Here is a 21,230-nt window from a genome sequence, read left to right on the forward strand (position 1 = left end):
CGTTAGGATAAGTTAAAAAGAGGTCATTCTCCAGGATGCCATTGTAGTGCTATTACCATTCACACTCATGCCAAGTTTATAGATTTAGTTCTGCCCCAGTTTCTAATTGTCTCTAGTGCCTGTAATGAGAGATAAAATCAACACTTAGCCAGGGATCTCTGCAGAAAGAGATCTAAGGAAACACACCTCCTTATATACATATACATATACAGACATAAAAATTGTTAAATGGAGTTATTTATAACAGGGCAACAATGACCCAACTAGATATCAAAGGTGAAAAATACAAAGTCCATTGTTCAAGAATAAATTTGTAATGTTAAAAATCATGCAATTTACTATTTTAGGCAAATTTAATATACAATAAAATATATTTTTTCAGTTAATACTGAGTAAGTTTGTTGGATCATGGTTATACTTCTACTCCAGGCTAAGGTAAATCATTTTCAGTGACTGACTATAGCCTAGTGATTTGAATAGCCAAACATATGAAGAAACAAAAGTGTTAAAAATGAGCTCTCTACTTTCCCAATCTGTTTCCTATACGTGCAAGGACAAAGCCACTTTGAAAAAGCATTCCCAAACACCACCACCACCACCAGCACCAGCACCACCACCAACACCAACACCACCACCAACAACAATAAATTTGTGAAGAAAGCCAAGCAAACTAATCTCCTTTTTCTCATCAGCAGAAAATGACCGATAGAAAAGATGCACAAGTGCATTCAAGACTTCCTTCGGTCAAGAGGAAGGAGGACATAAAGGAGCAAGCTGATTGCCGTTGCACACGATGGAAGGAACTCCTCAGAAATGACATAAAAGAAATACTGAGGGAGGAATTGGCTGTAGAGCATGCAAGGATGAGGAAACTTTTCAGAAAGGATGTAGAGGAAATTATGGGACAAGTCAGGAATGAATTAAGCCGAATGTGTATGGAGCAGGTAGCTCTGCTGAAGGAGCAGGCAAAGGAGATACAACAGGAGCAGTACTTATGGCTGAAGGACCTCTTCAGAAGGGACCTAAAAGAGATGGTTTGTGAAGAGATTAAAAACTTATTTATTTATTTATTTAGTTAGTTAGTTAGTTAGTTATTATAGATTTCTGCCTCCTCCCCACCACCGCCCCCCATTTCCCTCCCCCTCCCCCAACCAACTCCTCCTCCCTCAGCAGCCCAAAGAGCAGTCAGGGTTCTCTGTCTTGTGGGAAGTCCAAGGATCTCCCACCTCCTTCTAGGTCTAGTAAGGTGAGCATCCAAACAGCCTAGGCTCCCACAAAGCCAGTAGGTGCAGTAGGATCAAAACCCAGTGCCATTGTTTTTGACTTCTCATTGTCTGCTATGTTCAGCGAGTCCGGTTTTATCTCATGCTTTTTTTAGACCCAGTCCAGCTGGCCTTGGTGAGTTCCTGATAGACCATCCCCATTGTCTCAGTGTGTGGGTGCACCCCTCGCAGTCCTGAGTTCTTTGCTCGTGCTCTCTCTCCTTCTGCTCCTCATTTAGGGCCTTGGGATTTCAGTCCGGTGCTCCAATGTGGGTCTCTGTCTGTGTCTCCTTTCATTTCCTGATGAAGGTTAATATCCAGAAGGATGCCTATATGTTTTTCTTTGGGTTCACCTTATTTAGCTTCTCTAGGATCACGAATTATAGGCTCAATGTCCCCTGTTTATGGCTAGAAAGCCATTATGAGTGAGTACATGCCATGTTCCTCTTTTGTGGTCTGGCTTACCTCACTCAGGATAATGTTTTCTATTTCCATCCATTTGCATGCAAAATTCAATAAGTCATTGTTTTTTACTGCTGAGTAGTACTCTAATATGTATATATCCCATACTTTCTGCATCGATTCTTCCATTGAAGGGCATCTAGGTTGTTTCCAGGTTCTGGCTATTACAAACAATGCTGCTATGAACATAGTTGATCATATACTTTTGTTGTATGATAGGGCATCTCTTGGGTATATTCCCAAGAGTGGTATTGCTGGGTCCTGGGGTAGGTTGATCCCAAATTTCCTGAGAAACTGCCACACTGCTTTCCATAGTGGTTGCACAAGTTTGCATTCCCACCAGCAATGGATGAGTGTACCCCTTACTCCACATCCTCTCCAGCAAAGGCTATCGTTGGTGTTTTTGATTTTAGCCATTCTGAATGGTGTAAGATGGTATCTCAAAGTTGTTTTGATTTGCATTTCCCTGATCGCTAAGGAGGTTGAGCATGACCTTAAGTGTCTTTTGGTTTTGTGACCTACTCTTGCATTGAAGAGGTGGATGCTGCAGTGTGTGCTTGGCCACACAAAGTTGATGGGCGTGTGGTGGAACCAAAGAGAGCCATTTCTAGAGAGGATTCTGTAAATTCTGGTGCCCATTTAACAGTGAAGAAAATCTTTGTTGGTGGTATTAAAGGGGATACAGAAGAGTATAACCTGAGAGACTACTTTGAAAAGTATGGCAAGATTGAAACCATAGAAGTTACGAAGACAGGCAGAGTGGGGAAAAAGAGAGGATTTGCTTTTGTGACTTTTGATGACCATGACACAGTTGATAAAATTGTTGTTCAGAAATACCACACTATTAAGGGGCAAAATTGTGAAGTGAAAAAGGTCCTTTCTAAACAAGAGATTCAGTCTTCTGGATCCCAGAGTGGTGGATCTGGCAATTTTATGGGTCGTGGAGGCAACTTTGGAGGTGGTGGAGGTAATTTTGGTCGTGGTGGAAACTTTGGTGGAAGAGGAGGCTACGGTGGTGGAGGTGGTGGCGCAGAGGTAGTTATGGAGGTGGTGATGGTGGATATAATGGATTTGGAGGTGATGGTGGCACCTATGGTGGTGGTCCTGGTTACAGCAGTAGAGGAAGCTGTGGTGGTGGTGGTGGTGGACCAGGCTATGGAAACCAAGGTGGTGGATATGGTGGTGGTGCAGGAGGAGGACATGACAGTTACTATGAAGGAGGAAATTTTGGTGGAGGTAACTATGGTGGTGGGAACTATAATGACTTTGGAAATTATGGTGGACAACAGCAATCAAATTATGGACCCATGAAAGGGGGCAGTTTTTGTGGAAGAAGCTTAGACAGTCCTTATGGTGGTGGCTATGGATCAGGTGGTGGATGTGGTGGATATGGTAGCAGAAGGTTTTCAAAAACAGCAGAAAAGGGCTACATTTCTTAGCAGGAGAGAGAGAGTGAGGAGTTGTCAGGAAAGCTGCAGGTTACTTTGAGACAGTCATCCTAAATGCATTAGAGGAACTGTAAAAATCTCCAGCCAACCCTTAAAGTACCAGCTGGGAACTAAGCTGTATGATTTTAATCTTTCTCTACTGACAGAGAGAACAGGTTCCTGTATCAACCCCAAAGCTTAGAAAGAGAACCATTAACCAGAATGGAACCTTTGCAATTAGGGTTTTATTCTATCATTGATTTCCCTCTCACAGAGGACAGTAGACTGCATTAGAACTTGTTGTAGCACAGCTAGGCCATGTACGTGCGCAACACGTTCACAATGTGTAGTTTGAAATAAAAAATCTCCATTGTTTCTGTTTGCTCTCCTTTGGACAGAGGGCTCAATTTGCTTGACCCTCTTTCCTTGCCTTTTAAAAATGTTTCACACTGATACTAGACTACTTTTGAAGAACACATCTGATATTTCTTACACATCCATTTCTGTTGTTGGTTGGTTTCTGCCTCTGTGCAATAGATGTGTTTAACTTTATTCACTAATTATTGTCCCCAAAGCTTTATAGCATCTGCTTCTCCTTTTCCTTAGAAGCAGCTGTATTCATATAATTGTGTGTCTCTTGTTGTTGACACTCTTAATATCTCTGCTCCTACTGTCTGTGATCTCAAGTCAAATCTAATATGTACAATTAGAAATCATATATGACTTTACCCCTAAATACCTTGAGATAGTAAAAAGTGTTCAATACTTAACAACTAAAACTCTTCACATATGCCTATTTTTAAGAAAAAAAATCCTGTAAGCATGCTAAAATTAAAAAATTTCAATTACAGTTATTAAAATGAAGTAAAAATACTATGTAATACTTTAAGAATCATTGTCTTGGGGCTAGAGAGATGGCTTAGTGGTTAAGAGCATTGCTGGCTCTTCCAAAGGTCTGGAGATCAATTCCCAGCAACCACATTGTGGCTCCCAACCATCTATAATGGGGTCTGGTGCTCTCTTCTGGCCTGCAAGCATACACACAGACAGAATATTGTATACATGATAAACAAATAAATATTTTTTAAAAAGAATCATTTTCTTCCATTTACATGTATAGTTTAAGATAGAAAATCATTAATTTGAAATATATTAATTATTAATTTGAGGAAGAGAATTATTGTTTATTAAACACTCTTGGGTAGTAGTATTGCAAGTTCTCTGAGGAAATATTCACGCAAGGTCAAACCTTTAGTTGTGAGACTTGTTTTTACATGTTACATCTTATCTAATTCGTGTTTGTGGATATGTGACACATCATGACATAAATATTTCAATCAACAATGACAAAAATCATGGCTTCATGATTTATAGTCAGTTCTAGGAGAAAGTAATTCATTTTCAGTTCCTAGTGATTTGACACAAAATGGGCATATGTGAGGAAGTTTAACTGTTAAGTATTGAACACTTTTTACTTTCTCAGGGTTTACAACTTGTGACTTGTAAAGATAATTTTAAAAATAAGCACCTAGAGATAAGAAAAATTCTGCTAGGAAACCAAGCAAATGAACCCTTCACCTTCCCTCCTGCAGAGAACTGCTCCAGAACACAAAAAAAAGAAAACCTATAAAGGAGCCCATGACAGTGCCCCTTCACGTTCAGGAAAGCCCTTGGTGGAAACAGATGAGGAAAGTGTGGATGGCCAGAATGATTCCCACTGCATGCCTCTAAAGGATCTCATCAAAGAAGATTTAAAAGAAAATTTTCGTGAAATTCTTGAAAAATATAAATACAATACATGTATGAAGAAAGAACTACCTCATATCTTTAAAGGAAGAAAACAGCTAAGGGTAATCACCTTGAATTTTATTTTACTTTTCTTATTGATTGTTATTAAGCTCTACATTTTTCTATGCTCCCCTCTTTAAGGGTTTCTATCATCTTCATAAAGTTATATTTAATGTCGTTTTCTTCTGCCTTTTCTGAGCTAGGATGTTCAGGTCTTCCTATCATGCGACCACTGCGATCTGGTGTTACCATGTTGTGTTTTAGGTTGTTGAATGTATTCTTGTATTGGTGTCTACCCATTTCTCCTTCCAGTTGGTGCTGGCAGTGTGCTTGCCTCTTGCTCCAGTCCTTACAGTTGGTGTCTGTGTCTCAGGGATCCTTTCTTGACTGATCATTGAAGTTGCTCTCTGTGTCTTAGGGAGCTGCTTTTGACTGGCTCCATGCAGTTGCTTTCTGTATCTCAGGATGCAGCTGAGTTCTCTGGGAATGGGTGAGTTTGGCAGTGGAGTGGGACTTGAAGAGTACAGGGTCTGATGAATGGTGGCTGTTGGACCAGCATGCCTGCAGGTGACTTGCCTGCTGGCCTCCTAGGGAAGTTGAGGTAGGTGGAAGAGGGGTCCAGGGTTTAGCCCTGGGTTCTAGGACCTAGAGACTGACTGACCAGCAGGGAGCTGGTCATTCACCTCTTGGTCTGCTCTGTGCAGCTGCATTCTGTGCCTCAGAGATCCTCTGAGTTCACAGGAGATGGATGGGTTTGGGTGTCCAGTGGGATGTTTAGATGGCAGGGTCTGTCTGATTGATGGGGGATTTGGAGCAGCCTACCTGCAGGAAACTTTCCTGTTGGCCTGCTAGTGAAGTTGTGGCAGATGGGGGAGCATCCTAGGGCCTCGGGACTGGGCTGTCCAGCCGGGAAGCAGTTCACTAAACTTTTGGTACATTCTGTGCCTTAGGGATCCTCTGAGGTCACAGGGGATAGCTAGTGATGCCGTAAGTAGCAAAACATGCATGAATATATTTAACTTTTTCTTCATCCAAACACTGTAATATGTAATGTCAGAGTCATTTTGAAAACAATCCACCTCCTCTTATTCAGAAAATATCTACAGAACAAAAACTAAAGAAGAAATATGACAGCAAGTCCCTATACTCAGAGCAACCTGCTACCAAGACAGTGAAAAAAGTAGAACATGAACATGGTGCACTGCAGTATGTACATCTTACGGAAGTCATGAAAAAAGATTTAAAAGTGGGAACTCGTGAAGTTCTTGAAAAATATAAAACTAATGTTTGCCCCAAGGAAGACGCTCTACCCCATGTCTCTAAGAAAAAAACAAGATGTGAGGTAAATCTAATTTAAAAAATCAGTATATTTTGTTTAAGGACAAACACACATCCGTAAGCCCATGTCTGCACTGCTGCAGAGTGTTTAGACAACAGGACCCAACTTTGTACATGTCCCTCATGTCAAGTGACACGCCTCCTCCAACAAGGCCACCCCTCTGAATACTTTACCAAAAGTATGCCGACAACCGTGGAGCAGGCTTTCAAAAATCTGACCCTGTAGGACCCATTCCCATCAGACCAGAATTGTTCATTTCCACATGTCAGGTCAGTATTATCATGAAAGTTGTATGCAATGTGTTCACTGGAACTAGACCATGAAAGCCTGCACTCTATGCAGATAGACCCAACAGGTTTATATATAACCCTGCAACATATATAATCTATAGTGTGTCCATTTGTTTTGCTTTTAGTTTAATTGGTGTTTTATTCTTTATTATTTTTACTAAAGTTTGTCTGTTGCCAATTATGGAATTTCACACAAAAGGCTTGCATTCACTGTCAAGGCTTAAGATTTTTAGATTGAATGAGGTAGTATGTTTTACACGAGGAGTACTTTGTCAGGGTTAAAACCATGTCATTCACTTTTGAAAGAATTAACAAATATGTTAACAAAATACAAATGAAATAAGATGTTCATTCAAGTCAACACTGAGTAGGTTAGGTTGGTTGGATCAAGTTTCTCTCTCAGTCTATGCTAAGCTTTAAATTATTTACATTTACTACTGATAGTCAGTGATTTTTTGAGTAGCTAAATATATAAAAAAATTCTGTTAAATATTATGTAGTTTCTTATTTTTTATGTGCCCATATCTTGTAAAATGTAAAGAAAAAAAAAGCATTTTGAAAACAAGTGCAGCAAAACACAGAGCCCATGAGTGTGAATCAGAGTAACCCTCCATTTTCTCAGCTGTGGAAAACAACTCAGAAACGAGAAGTGGAGAAGAACTCCAATGTTGAGTGTGCTTCTCTGCGATCAGGGCCTTCTGTGAACGCAGATGAGGTGACAATAGGTGAGCAGAGTGCACGGCAGTGTAAGCACCCTAAAAAGTACATCAGAAAACACTTAAAGGAGATGCTTTGTGAACAGTTTGGAAAGTCTGAATTTATTATCATCCTGAGGAGAGCAGTATCCATGCAGGTGATTCCCACCATGTTGGAAAGCACAGTATTTTACTGTGAGATAGGAGATGCTCTAGATGGCTATCTTTTCAAGACTGTGGATTGTTCCAACAAAAAGACCTAGCCTTGAAAATGTTCTTGCATCTTTCTTATATTCTTCATCACAGAAATCCACTGGCCAGTCATCTTCTGAGATTCAAGTGAAAGTGACTGGACTGTAAGAGCAACAGCCCAGGAAGTTAACACACTTTATACCAGAAGGAGAATTTTAAACTAATATGGATTTTTCATGGTGATACAGAAAGAAAATGATAAAGGTTTTCAGTATAATGACTATGGAGTAGTTAACTATGATGATGGAGAAGCACGTGAAAGGAAACAATATCTTTGATAAGCAAATGATTAGAATATAAACTCCAATATCACTAGTTGCAAAAGAATATTAGACATGCCAGAGTTTCTAAGCCAAAGGGCTGTAGCTTCCATTCTTCAAAGAAACAATTCATGTGTCTGAAATGAAAGAGATATCACTTTTCTGCTAAATGCACTGAAAACCAGCTAGCACAGGACTTCCCCTATAATTGCAGTATAAAGTCGCAGACCTGAGGTATAAAATCAGTCCTCCACCACATGCTAACAAATTACCAAACAGAAGTCTGCGTAAAGAGGTACAGTCAAACAAGGTTTACAATGACAGACATGTTACCAGATGATGCTTGGCTTTGGAGAAAAAGAAAGTTTACATGCCAAGGAGGGGATGTTGATTATGGTTTTCTCTTTATAATTTTCATTCTGAACTGTTAATAAATAAACCCAAATACATATATGGGTCAGCAACACAGCTCAGAAAATTAGAAAACTTGCCTTGTAAACCTAATGACCCAAGGTGCATCCCAGGAAGCACTATAAGTTGAAAGTGTCTGACATATGTAATTCCAGCACCCCCAAATCCAGTTGGAGGCTGAGAGCATAGAACAGCTCTGAAACCCACAAGCCAGTCACACTGGAACACACTGAGCAGCAAAACAGTGAGAGACCCTGCTTCATCCAGGGAAGGGGGAGCCAGTGCCTGAAAGTTGTTCTCTGCTCTTCACACACACAACAGAATAGCACACACAAACACGCACGTGCGCACATGCACGCATGCATGCCCACCCCCATTGACACACGTCTTCCAATAAATTTACACCTTCTAATCTTTTCAAAATACTTCCATTCAATGGGGACCAAGCATTCAAATGTTTAAATGTATTGGATTTTGTTTCATTCAAATCACCATAGTGGTGCTGGAATAGGCCACTGCTCACACAGGCAACAGGTCTTGATTAAGGAGTGAGAGGAGGGCAGGTGTCTCCAGAATCCTTGCTTGCAGCTCAGCAACTCCCCTCTGCCGTGGTAGAGGCATGCTTTGTTCATTCACCTTTGTTCATGCATGTTCAGGTCACCTTCACTGATTTTCCCCAGGGTCCCAATGAACAACTGGGAAAGGCTCTGGAAAAAGACTATTGCAGTGCAGAAGGGAGAGTTTCCTTTCGTTGCTGATGCTCCTCATTGTCATATTCCATTAAGCAGCTGGGATCTAAAATCCAGGTCACAACATTTGGAGAGGACACCTTCTGTCCTCTTCTTTTTATGTCTTCCTGTTATACAGAGGATGGTGATGTTGGGTAGCAAAAAGCAGAGGAAGAAAGGCAAAAGTTGAGCAGGTCCCCTTTTGGGGTTTCTGAAAATCCGGGGCCTTTTACTCAAAGAGAGGAAGTAGAGGTCACAGGATATCAGTGGCTGTAATGTTAAAATTAGACTGAGCAATAAAGATTTGGGGACTGAAATCAAAACTGCGACATTAACAGACAAGTGTTAAAATGAATAAAATTGTAAGCAATTTAATGAGAAGTAATTTCTCAATATTTCTTTAAAGGTTGAAGTAATGGAGTCAGGGTATATATATATACCCCATTTTAGCTCGTTTGAGCATAGAATTGCTGCACTGAAGGCTACTGAACGCTACGCTGAGTATGCAGTTAACAGTGGCATGGACAAGACTCTCAAGGCTTAACTGACTCTCCCACTTGATACTGAGGTTTCTGCCCTTCCCATTGTTGTTGACTGATGACATGTTGAGACACTAAATTCTACATTGGTGGTCTGCAGAATATTACCAAGAAGCTTTCAGTAGAAAGAATGATGATCAGGGTAAGTCAGCCCTCAAACAGTGGTTTAAAATAGATTTTGTCCTCGAAAACTAATTCTCTTTGGTGCTAATACTTATGATTAATAAACTTCATGCTTCGTATAGGGCTGTATAGGCTTTACCTGGTACCAGAAAACAACTAATTCTTTTATTCCCATATATATTGAAAACATAGCACATAAAGTCAGTTAAGTCCACCAAAACTGACTAAGTCATGATAGTTGGCTCATGGTTGCCTCCTATTCTAGAATGAGAATTGTTTTCTCTCCCAGTGATAACTTTGTGTTTCTGAGTGGCTAAGCATCTACACAGATACACAATTGTTAAATACTAGTCAGTGTCTGCCTTTCTGTGGTCATACACTGACTTGTGAGGATAACAACATCTTGGAAACAGTCACTCTAACACAAGCAGCACACGAGGAAACAAACAACAAAAAGAACTTCCAGTTCACACACCTACTTAGACACAAGGATTTGATGATCCTATATAAGATGCCTCCAATGATGACACTGACGATGCTGCCCATCACCATCCTGATGATGCCACCAACGTTCCTGGTGACACTGCTAATATTCTTGCTTTTCTTTCTAGTTGCTGCTGCAGTTGATCAACAGTAACTTGAAGCAATCAAGTTAATACGTATATTGAAACTGAAATGGGCAATGCTGACATGCATGGGCAGCCCAGATATGGCAGTTCTGACCATATTGGGTTACATGGACTAAGATGATGAGAATGGATTACCAGATCTCTCCCTCAATATCTGTATTAGAAAGAAATAAAAAACATATAGAAATTTTAAAGGAAAATATATTTTTAAAAGAGGACACTGTACTTATTAAACTCTGCAGACAATTGTTAATAGTTTTCAATTAAAATATACTATGCAAAAGTTTTAAACTGTTTCTTGGCATTAGATAAACTGAAACTGTGACTACTCCATGGTAAGGTAATGGGAAAGTTTTATTGAGAGAGAGAAAGAGACAGAGAGAGAGAAAGAGAGAGAGAGACAGAGAGACAGAGAGACAGAGAGAGACAGAGAGAGATCAACTTGAGGCATCAGGAAGAGCTCAGAGCAGAAAAAGTAGTAGACTGAACATGGTCAGTAGATTGGAACTGACTGTGAGAGATCAGAGGAGAGAGAGAGAGAGAGAGAGAGAGAGAGAGAGAGAGAGAGAGAGAGAGAGAGAGAGAAGACAGGTGGGAGAGACATGGATGGAGGTGGAAATATGGAGGGTGAAAGACACACTGAGAGAGGGATGCAGGAGGGAGAGGAGAAGAAGAAGGGAGAGGAAGAGGAAGAAGAAGAAGAAGAAGAGGAGGAGGAGGAGGAGGAGGAGGAGAAAGAAGAAGAAGAAGAAGAAGAAGAAGAAGAAGAAGAAGAGAGAGAGAGAGAGAGAGAGAGAGAGAGAGAGAGAGCAGGGTTATAAGGGGAATGAAGTCTGTGAACAGGAAGTAGTTTAATAGGATAGAAAGTGAGAATGGCTTTTACATTCTGAATTGTGTAGCAGGTACCTGTGATACTATGGGAGCCTGGAGGCCAGTGTGAGCTGTGCTGTGCTAATGGGGAGCACAGGGAGCCACTTGTCCTTCCAGCTGGTCACAAGTGAAAGTGACTCCTTGTGGTAGAGGGGGAGACAGCTTCACAACTTCCTGGGGAATGCTGGCTTTTTATATACCCTGCAGAAATCCTCCAGTAGTCCAGGCTGAACTCAATTCTGGATCTGTGGACTGCTTTTAGAGCTTTGAGACTTGGAGGTTCCTTTGAACATAACAGGCATCAATAAATTTCACGGATTTGCAAGTCAAAAACCAACCTTGTTGAGGATTACATACTCAAACATGTATAAAAATGCCAGCCAAGCAACGATGTTGTCCTTCAGTAATAGAGTTAAAGTGTGGTACTTACTTGCAATTTCTTTTCTTTTAATTTTACGACACTCCTTCTCCCATAACCTATTAATTGGCCATAGTAACTCACTGCATGATGAAATGATGGTCCAGGTTTATGGAGGTCTTGTGAAGATAATCACATGAATGCAGTCATTGTGTAGTGTACACCATTTCGCAGTATTTATCTACAACCTCTGCCTCCGTGTTCAAAAGTAGTCCCTGAATCTTGGAGGGTGTGATATAGCTATTGTGTTGAGGTCTGAACACTAGACATATGTATCCTCTGTATCTTGACCAGCTGTGAGTCTGCATTCACCACAGCTCACTGCATAGATATGTGTCTCTGATGAGGGAGGATAGATGCTCCAATATACAGTTATAAATGTTAAGTATTTAGAAGGCAAGTTGGTACTATGTCATTAAAACCAAACAATAGAGGTTCTCTCCTAGGGTCCATTGAGTGGATTAAACACACCAACAACTAACTCTGAGTCACTATCAGTGCATCAGTGTTACATAAGGAAAGAAATAGGAGCCCGTTCCCTTAGAATCATTTAACCAAGAGCACATCTAGATTTGGATTCTCTGCTCAATGCTCACTGTGTCCTCTGCCCTCTGTTGCATGAATCTGAATCTGTGCCTGTCTAGAGAAGTCTGTCTCATGAGTCTGCCCCTGTGTGTGTGTCTGTCCCTGTGTGTGACTGTCCCTCTTACTGCTCTCCCTGCCTCTCTCTCTCTCTGTCTCTGTCTCTGTCTCTCTCTGTCTCTCTCTCTGTCTCTCTCTCTGTCTCTCTCTCTCTCTCTCTTCTCTCTCATTGATAGACATAGAAAGCAACACAGAGGAAAGGAGTGGGATACTTTACAGAATCATTCACAGAGTCTTTCAAGGAAGTAAGCCAATGACTACAACCAGCCCGAACTTACCAACACAGATAACAGTTGTGGGTAAACATCATTATTTTCTGACTAACATCTAAACGCTGCTGAGCTCAACATTTTTGTGAATATTCGGTTTATTTTTTCTTTTCTTGTTAAAAGAAACAATCTTTTTTTCATTTTACATACCAAATCTTGTTCCCACTCCCTTCCCTCCTCCCATTCCCTCCAACTCTCTCCCACTGCCCCCCATCAACTCTTCAGAGAGGGTAAGCACAATGCTTTGGGGAAGGTCCAAGCCCCTCCCTACTATATCTAGGCTGAGCAAGGTATCCATCTAAAGAGAATGGGCACCCAGAAAGCCAGTATAAGCAGTATGGATAAATCCTGGTGCTACGTCCAGTGGCCCCACAGTCTTCCCTAGCCATACGACTGTCACCCACATTCAGTGGGATTAGTTTGAACATAAGCTGGTTCTTTCCCTGTCTGCCTAGAGTTGGTGAGCTCTCATTAGCTCAGATAAACTGTTTCAGTGGGTGTTCCCATCATGGTTTTGACCTCTTCGCTAATATTCTCACTCCTCCCAGTCTTCAACTGGACTTTGGCAGCTCAGCCCAGTGCTCCACTGCAGGTCTCTGCCTCTGTTTCCATCCGTTGCTGGATGAAGGTTCTGAGGTGATATTTAAGATATTCATCAGTGTGATTACAGGGCCATGCCAGTTCGCTCTATTGCTTAGGGTCTTACCTGGGGTCATCCTTGTGGATTCCTGGGAATTTCTCTAGTGTCATGTTTTCTTGTTAGTCCCATAATGGCTCCCTCAATTGAAATATCTCTTTCTTTGCTCTCATCTCTGTCCTTCCTCCATCTCGACTATTCCATTCCCTCAAGGTCTCCTCCCCCTCCCCTTCTCTCCTCCTCTTCGCCTTCTGTCCTCTCTTCCCCCCCACATCCCTATGCTCCCAATTTAGTCAGGTGATCTTGTCTATTTCCCCTTTCCAGGTGGATCTATGTATGCTTTTCTTAGGGTTCACCTTGTTACTTAGCTTCTCTAGGAGCATGAACTATGGGCTCAATATCCTTTGCTTTACAGCTTGGATCCACTCATGAGTAAGGACATACCATGTTCATCTTTTTGTATCTTGGTTACCTCACTCAGAACAGTTTTTTCTAGTTCACCCATTTGCATGTAAATTTCAAGATGTCATTTTTTTTAACTGCTAAGTAGTACTCTAATGTGTAAATGTGCCACATTTTTTTATATACATTCTACTTTTGAGGAACATTTAATCTCTTTTCACGTCCTGGCTATGACAAATAATGCTGCTATGAAGAGAGTTGAACAAATGTCCTTGTGGTATGCTTGAGCATCTTTAGAGTATATGCCCGAATAGTATTGCTGTGTCCTGAGGTAGGTTGATCCCCAGTTTTCTAGAAACTGCCAAACTAATTTCCAAAGTGGTAGTATAAGTTTGCACTTTCACCAGTAATGGAGGAGTTTTTCCCTTACTCCACACCCTCCCCAGAATAAGCTAATCATTGGTGGTTTTGATCTTAGCCATTCTGACTGGTGTGAGATGATATCTCAGAGTTGTTTTGATTTGCATTTCTTTGATGACTAAGACTATTGAACATTTTATTAAGTGTCTTTCGGTCATTTGAGATACTTCTGTTTAAAATGCTCTGTTTAGTTTCGTACCCCATTTTTAATTGGATTATTTGGAATTTTAATGTCTAATTTTTTTAGTGCCTTATATATTTTGGACATCAGTCTTCTGTCTGATGTAGGGTTGGTGAAGATTTTTTTCCCACTCAGTTGGCTGCCTTTTTGTCTTATTGACTGTGTCCTTTGCTTTACAGAAGCTTCTCAATTTCAGAAGGCCCCATTTATTTATTGCTGCTCTCAGTGCCTGGTCAACTGGTGTTATATATAGGCGGTGGTCTCCTGTGCCCATGCATTGAAGGCTATTTCCACTTTCTCTTCTATCAGGTTCAGTGTGGTTAGATTTACACTGAGGTCTTTTATCCATTTGGACTTGAGTTTTGTACAAGGGGATAGATATGGGTCTATTTGCATTCTTCTACATGTTTATTTCTAGTAATGTCAGCACCACTTGTTGAAGATGCTTTCTTTTTTCCATTGTATAATTTTAGATTGTCAAAAGTCAGGTGTTCATAGGTGTGTGGATTAATATCTGGTTCTTCAATATAATTCCATTGGTCAACCTGTCTATTTATGCCAATACCATGCTGTATTCATTACTGTAGCTCTATAACAGAGCTTGATGTCAGGATGGTGATGACTTTGGAAGTTTCTTTATTGCACAGATTGTTTTTGGCTATCCCGTGTTTTTCATATAAAGTTCGGTATTATTTTTTCAAGGTCTGTGAAGAATTGTGTTGGGATTTTGATGGGATTGCATTGAATCTATAGATTGCTTTTGGTAGGATTGCCATTTTTATTTTGTTGATCCTACCTATCCAAGAGCATTGGCGATCTTTTCATGTTCTGGTATCTTCTTCAATTTGTTTATTCAAAGACTTACCGTTCTTGTCAAACAGGTCTTTCACTTCTTTGGTTAGTGTTACCCCAAGATATTTTATGTTATTTGTGTTTTGTGATGGTGATGTTTCTCTGATTTCTTTCTCAACTTCTTTATCATTCGTACATAGGAAGGTTACTGATTTTTTTTTAGTTGATCTTGTATCTTGTGGCATTGTTGAAGGTATTTATTAGCTGTAGGAGTTCTCTAGTAGAGTTTTTGGGTCACTTATGTATACTATCATATCATCTGCAAATAGCTAAGTTTGACTTCTTCCTTTACAATTTGAATCCCCTTTATTTCCTTTTGTTTTCTTTTTTTTTTTTTTTTTTATTATATATTTTTTTTATTCTTTTTTAATTAAAATTTCCAACTGCTCCCCGTTTCCCATTTCCCTCCCCTCCTCCCACACATTGCCCCCTCCCCCCTCTCCCCTCCCCTATCCCCACTCCTCTTCTCCTCCCCCCAGTCCATTCCCCCTCCCTCTCGCTACTGAAGAGCAGTCCAAATTCCCTGCCCTACAGGAAGACCAAGGTCCTCCCACTTCCATCCAGGCCCAGGAAGGTGAGCATCAAAACAGGCTAAGCTCCCACAAAGCCAGTTCATGTATTAGGATCGAAACCTAGTGCCATTGTCCTTGGCTTCTCATCAGCCTTCATTGTCCGCCATGTTCAGAGAGTCCAGTTTCAACCCATGCTTATTCAGTCCCAGTCCAGCTGGCCTTGGAGAGCTCCCAATAGATCAGTTACACTGTCACTGTGGGTGGGTGCACGCCTCGTGGTCCTGATTTCCTTGCTCATGTTCTCCCTCCTTCTGCTCTTCATTTGGACCTTAAGAGCTCAGATGGTTGATCCAAATTGGGTCTCTGTCTCTCTCTCGATCCATCGCCAGATGAAAGTTCCTATGCCATTCTCCTTGGCCTCTCGTCAGCTCTCATTGTCCGCCACATTCCGAGAGTCCGGTTTTATCCCATGTTTTTTTCAGTAGCAGGCCAGCTGACCTTGGTGAGCTCCCAATAGATCGGCCCCACTGTCTCAGTGGGTGGGTGCACCCCTCATGGTCCTGACTTCCTTGTTCATGTTCTCTCTCCTTCTGCTCCTCATTATAACCTTGGGAGCTCAGTCCGGTGCTCCAGTGTGGGTCTCTGGCTCTATCTCCATCCATCGCTAGATGAAGGTTCTATGGCGATATGCAAGATATTCATCAGTAAGATTATAGGATAGGTTCATTTCAGGTTCCCTATCTTCAGGTGCCCCAATGAACTAACTGGGGACATTGCCCTGGGCATCTGGTAGCCATTCCAAGTTCAAGTCTCTTGTCACCCCTTAGGTGGCTCCCTTACCTAAGGTATGAGTTTCCCTGCTCCCCCATCCAACCTTTCTTTATCCCCATTCACCCCGATTCCCCCAGTTCCCCTCATCCTCTCCTTCACACTTTTCTCTCCCCATCACCCCTCATCCCCATCCCACCCCACCCCCAAGATTCCAATTTTTTGCCCATCAGTCATGACTATTTCCCATAGCTGGGAGGATATCTATATGTTTTCCCTTGGGTTTACCCTCTTGTTTAGCTTCTTTAGGATCACAAATTATAGACTCAGTGGCCCCTATCCATGGCTAGAAACCAATTATGAGTGAGTACATCCCATGTTCTTCTTTTTGGGTCTGGGTTACCTCACTAAGGATCGTATTTTCTATTTCCATCCATTTGCATGCAAAATTCGAGAAGTCATTGTTTTTTACCGCAGAGTAGTACTCTAATGTGTATATATTCCACACTTTCTTCATCCATTCTTCCATTGAAGGGCATCTAGGTTGCTTCCAGGTTCTGGCTATTACAAATAATGCTGCTATGAACATAGTTGGACAAATGCTTTTGTCATATGATAGGGCATCTCTTGGGTATATTCCCAAGAGTGGTATTGCTGGGTCCAGGGGTAGGTTGATCCCAATTTTTCTGAGAAACCGCCACACTGATTTCCAAAGTGGTTGCACAAGTTTGCAGTCCCACCAGCAATGGATGAGGGTACCCCTTTCTCCACAACCTCTCCAGCAAAGGCTATCCTTGGTGTTTTTGATTTTAGCCATTCTGACAGGTGTAAGATGATATCTCAAAGTTGTTTTGATTTGCATTTCTCTGATCGCTAAGGAGGTTGAGCATGACCTTAAGTATCTTTTGGCCATTTTAACTTCTTCTGTTGAGAATTCTCTGTTCAGTTCAGTGCCCCATTTTTTAATTGGGTTAATTATCCTTTTAAAGTCTAGTTTCTTGAGTTCTTTATATATTTTGGAGATCAGACCTTTGTCTGTTGCGGGGTTGGTGAAGATCTTCTCCCAGTCAGTAGGCTGCCTTTTTGTCTTAATGACAGTGTCCTTTGCTTTACAGAAGCTTCTCAGTTTCAGGAGGTCCCATTTATTCAATGTTGTCCTTAATGTCTGTGCTGCTGGGGTTATACATAGGAAGCGATCTCCAGTGCCCATATGTTGTAGGGTACTTCCCATTTTCTCTTCTATCAGGTTCAGTGTGTTCAGATTGATATTGAGGTCTTTGATCCATTTGGACTTGAGTTTTGTGCATGGTGATAGATATGGGTCTATTTTCATTCTTCTACAGGTTGACATCCAATTGTGCCAGCACCATTTGTTGAAGATGCTTTCTTTCTTCCATTGTATACTTTTAGCTCCTTTATCAAATATCAGTTGTTCATAGGTTTGTGGGTTAAAATCCGGGTCTTCTATACGATTCCATTGGTCGACTTCTCTGTTTTTATGCCAGTACCACGCTGTTTTCATTACTGTAGCTCTGTAATAGAGTTTGAAGTCAGGGATGGTAATGCCTCCAGAAGTTCCTTTATTGTATAAGATTGTTTTGGCTATCCTGGGTTTTTTGTTTCTCCATATAAAGTTGATTATTGTCCTTTCAAGATCTGTGAAGAATTTTGATGGGATTTTAATGGGGATTGCATTGAATCTATAAATTGCCCTTGGTAGAATTGCCATTTTTACTATGTTGATTCTCCCAATCCAAGAGCAAGGGAGATCCTTCCATTTTCTGGTATCCTCTTCAATTTCTTTCTTCAATGCCTTAAAGTTTTTGTCAAATAGATCTTTCACTTCCTTGGTTAGAGTTACCCCAAGATATTTTATGCTGTTTGTGGCTATCGTGAAAGGTGATGATTCTCTTATTTCTCTCTCTGCTTCCAGATCCTTTGTGTATAAGAGGGCGACTGATTTTTTGGAGTTGATCTTGTATCCTGCCACATTACTAAAGGCGTTTATCAGCTGTAGGAGTTCTTTGGAGGAGTTTTTGGGGTCGCTCATGTACACTATCATATCATCTGCAAATAATGCAAGTTTAACTTCTTCCTTTCCAATTTGAATCCCCTTTATCCCCTTATGTTGTCTTATTGCTATTGCTAAAACTTCGAGAACTATATTGAAGAGGTATGGAGAGAGTGGACAGCCTTGGCGTGTTCCTGATTTTAGTGGGATGGCTTTAAGTTTCTCTCCATTTAATTTGATATTAGCTGTCGGCTTGCTGTATATAGCTTTAATTATATTTAGGTATGACCCTTGTATCCCTAATCTCTCCAAGACTTTTATCATAAAGGGATGTTGAATTTTGTCAAATGCTTTTTCAGCATCTAATGAAACGATCATATGGTTTTTTTCTTTCAGTTTATTTATATGATGGATTACATTGATAGATTTGCGTATGTTAAACCAGCCCTGCATCTCTGGTATGAAGCCTACTTGATCATAATGGATAATTTTTCTAATGTGTTCTTGGATTCGGTTTGCCAGAATTTTGTTGAGGATTTTTGCGTCGATGTTCATGAGTGAGATTGGCCTGTAATTCTCTTTCTTGGTTGTGTCTTTGTGTGGTTTTGGTATCAGAGTTACTGTAGCTTCATAAAAGGAATTTGGCAATGACTCTTCTGTTTCTATATTGTGAAATACATTAAGGAGAATAGGTATTAGGTCTTCTTGGAAGTTCTGGTAGAATTCTGCATTGAAACCATCTGGTCCTGGACTTTTTTTGGAAGGGAGGTTTTTGATAACAGCTTCTAATTCTTCACGACTAGCCGGTCTATTTAGGTTGTTCACCTGGTCCTGGTTTAACTTTGGTAAATGGTATTTATCTAAAAAAGCGTCCATTTCTTTTACATTTTCCAGTTTTGTGGCATACAGGCCTTTGTAGTAAGATCTAATGATTCTCTGAATTTCCTCTGTGTCTGTGGTTATGTCCCCCTTTTCATTTCTGATCTTATTAATTTGCAAATTCTCTCTCTGCCGTTTGATTAGTTTGGATAGGGGTTTATCAATCTTGTTGATTTTCTCCAGGAACCAGCTTTTTGATTCATTGATTCTTTCAATTGTTTTCTGTGTCTCTATTTTGTTGATTTCAGCCCTCAGTTTGATTATTTCCAGTCTTCTACCCCTTCTAGGTGAGTCTGCTTCTTTTTTTTCTAGAGCTTTCAGGTGGGCTGTTAAGTCTCCAATGTGTGCTTTCTCTGTTTTCTTTAAGTGGGCAGTTAGTGCTATGAACTTTCCTCTCAGAACTGCTTTCATAGTGTCCCATAGGTTTGAGTATGTTGTTTCTTTATTTTCATTGTCTTCAAGGAAGAGTTTAATTTCTTTCTTTATTTCTTCCTTAATCCAGGAATGGTTCAGTAGTTGACTATTCAGTTTCCATGAGTTTGTAGGCTTTCTGGGGGTAGCATTGTTGCAGAATTCTAGCTTTAATCCATGGTGATCTGATAAGATACAGGTGGTTATTAATATTTTTTTGTAACTGTGGATGTTTGCTTTGTTACCGAGTATGTGGTCGATTTTTGAGAAGGTTCCATGAGCTGCAGAGAAGAAGGTATATTCTTTCCTATTTGGGTGGAATATTCTATAGATGTCTGTTAAGTCCATTTGATTCATTACCTCCATTAATTCTCTTATTTCTCTGTTAGGTTTCTGTCTACTTGACCTGTCCATTGGTGAGAGAGGAGTATTAAAGTCTCCTACTATTAATGTGTGCGGTTTGATGGCTGCCTTGAGTTTTAACAATGTTTCTTTTACGTACGTGGGTGCTTTTATATTAGGGGCATAGATATTCAGGATTGAGACTTCATCCTGATGAATTGTTCCTGTTATGAGTAGAAAATGTCCCTCTCCATCTCTCCTGATTGATTTAAGTTTGAAGTCAACTTTGTTAGAAATTAGTATGGCCACCCCTGCTTGTTTCTTAGGTCCATTTACTTGATAAGCCTTATCCCAACCCTTTATTCTGAGTAGGTGCCTGTCTTTGTGGTTGAGGTGTGTTTCTTGTAAACAGCAGAATGTTGGATCCTGTTTTCGTATCCAATCTCTTAGTCTGTGCCTTTTTATAGGAGAGTTGAGTCCATTGACATTAAGTGATATTAATGACCAGTGGTTGTTAACTCCGGTCATTTTTTAAGTTGGAAATTTTGTGTGTTCCCCTTCTTTGTGTTGCGCTGGTGAAGGGTCTCTAGTTGTCTGAGATATTGTGGTCATTGTTGGACTCCTTGGTTAGTGATTTTCCTTCTATTACTTTCTGTAAGGCTGGATTTGTGGCTACGTATTGTTTAAATTTGTTTTTATCCTGGAAAATTTTGTTTTCTCCATTTATAGTGAACGAAAGCTTGGCTGGGTATAGTAGTCTGGGCTTGCATCCATGGTCTCTTAGTTTCTGCAGTACATCTATCCAGGACCTTCTGGCTTTCATGGTTTCCATAGAGAAGTCAGGTGTAAGTCTGATAGGTTTACCTTTATAAGTAACTTGGCCTTTTTCCTTTGCTGCTCTTAGTATTCTTTCTTTATTCTGTATGCTTTGTGTTTTGATTATTATATGGCGAGAGGATGTTTTTTTTTGATCCAGCCTATTCGGTGTTCTGTATGCTTCTTGAATCTTCATAGGTATATCTTTCTTTAGGTTGGGAAAGTTTTCTTCTATAATTTTATTAAATATATTTTCTGGACCGTTGAGCTGCGCTTCTTCTCCTTCTTCTATTCCTATTATTCTTAGGTTTGGTCTTTTTATTGTGTCCCATATTTCCTGAATGTTTTGTGATGAGAATTTGTTGGCCTTGCTGTTTTCTTTGATCAGCGTGTTTATTTTCTCTATGGTATCTTTAGAATCTGAGATTCTTTCTTCTATCTCTTGTATTCTGTTGGTTATGCTTGCTTCTGTAGTCTCTATTCGTTTACCTAGATTTTCCCTGTCCAGCTGACCTTCTGTTTGTGTTTTCTTCTTTGCCTCCATTTCAGTTTTTAAGTCTTGAACTGTTTCCATTATCTGTTTGATTGTTTTTCC

General features: G+C 40.4%; 1 pseudogene; it reads left to right on the top strand.

Moving 5' to 3' along the window:
* Positions 1 to 3,163, top strand: part of LOC130863135 (heterogeneous nuclear ribonucleoprotein A3-like) — a 37,607-nt pseudogene extending 34,444 nt beyond the window's left edge.
* The last annotated feature ends 18,067 nt before the right edge of the window (positions 3,164 to 21,230 follow it).

The sequence above is a fragment of the Chionomys nivalis genome, chromosome 20 (assembly GCF_950005125.1).
Source record: "Chionomys nivalis chromosome 20, mChiNiv1.1, whole genome shotgun sequence".
NCBI lineage: Eukaryota > Metazoa > Chordata > Mammalia > Rodentia > Cricetidae > Chionomys > Chionomys nivalis.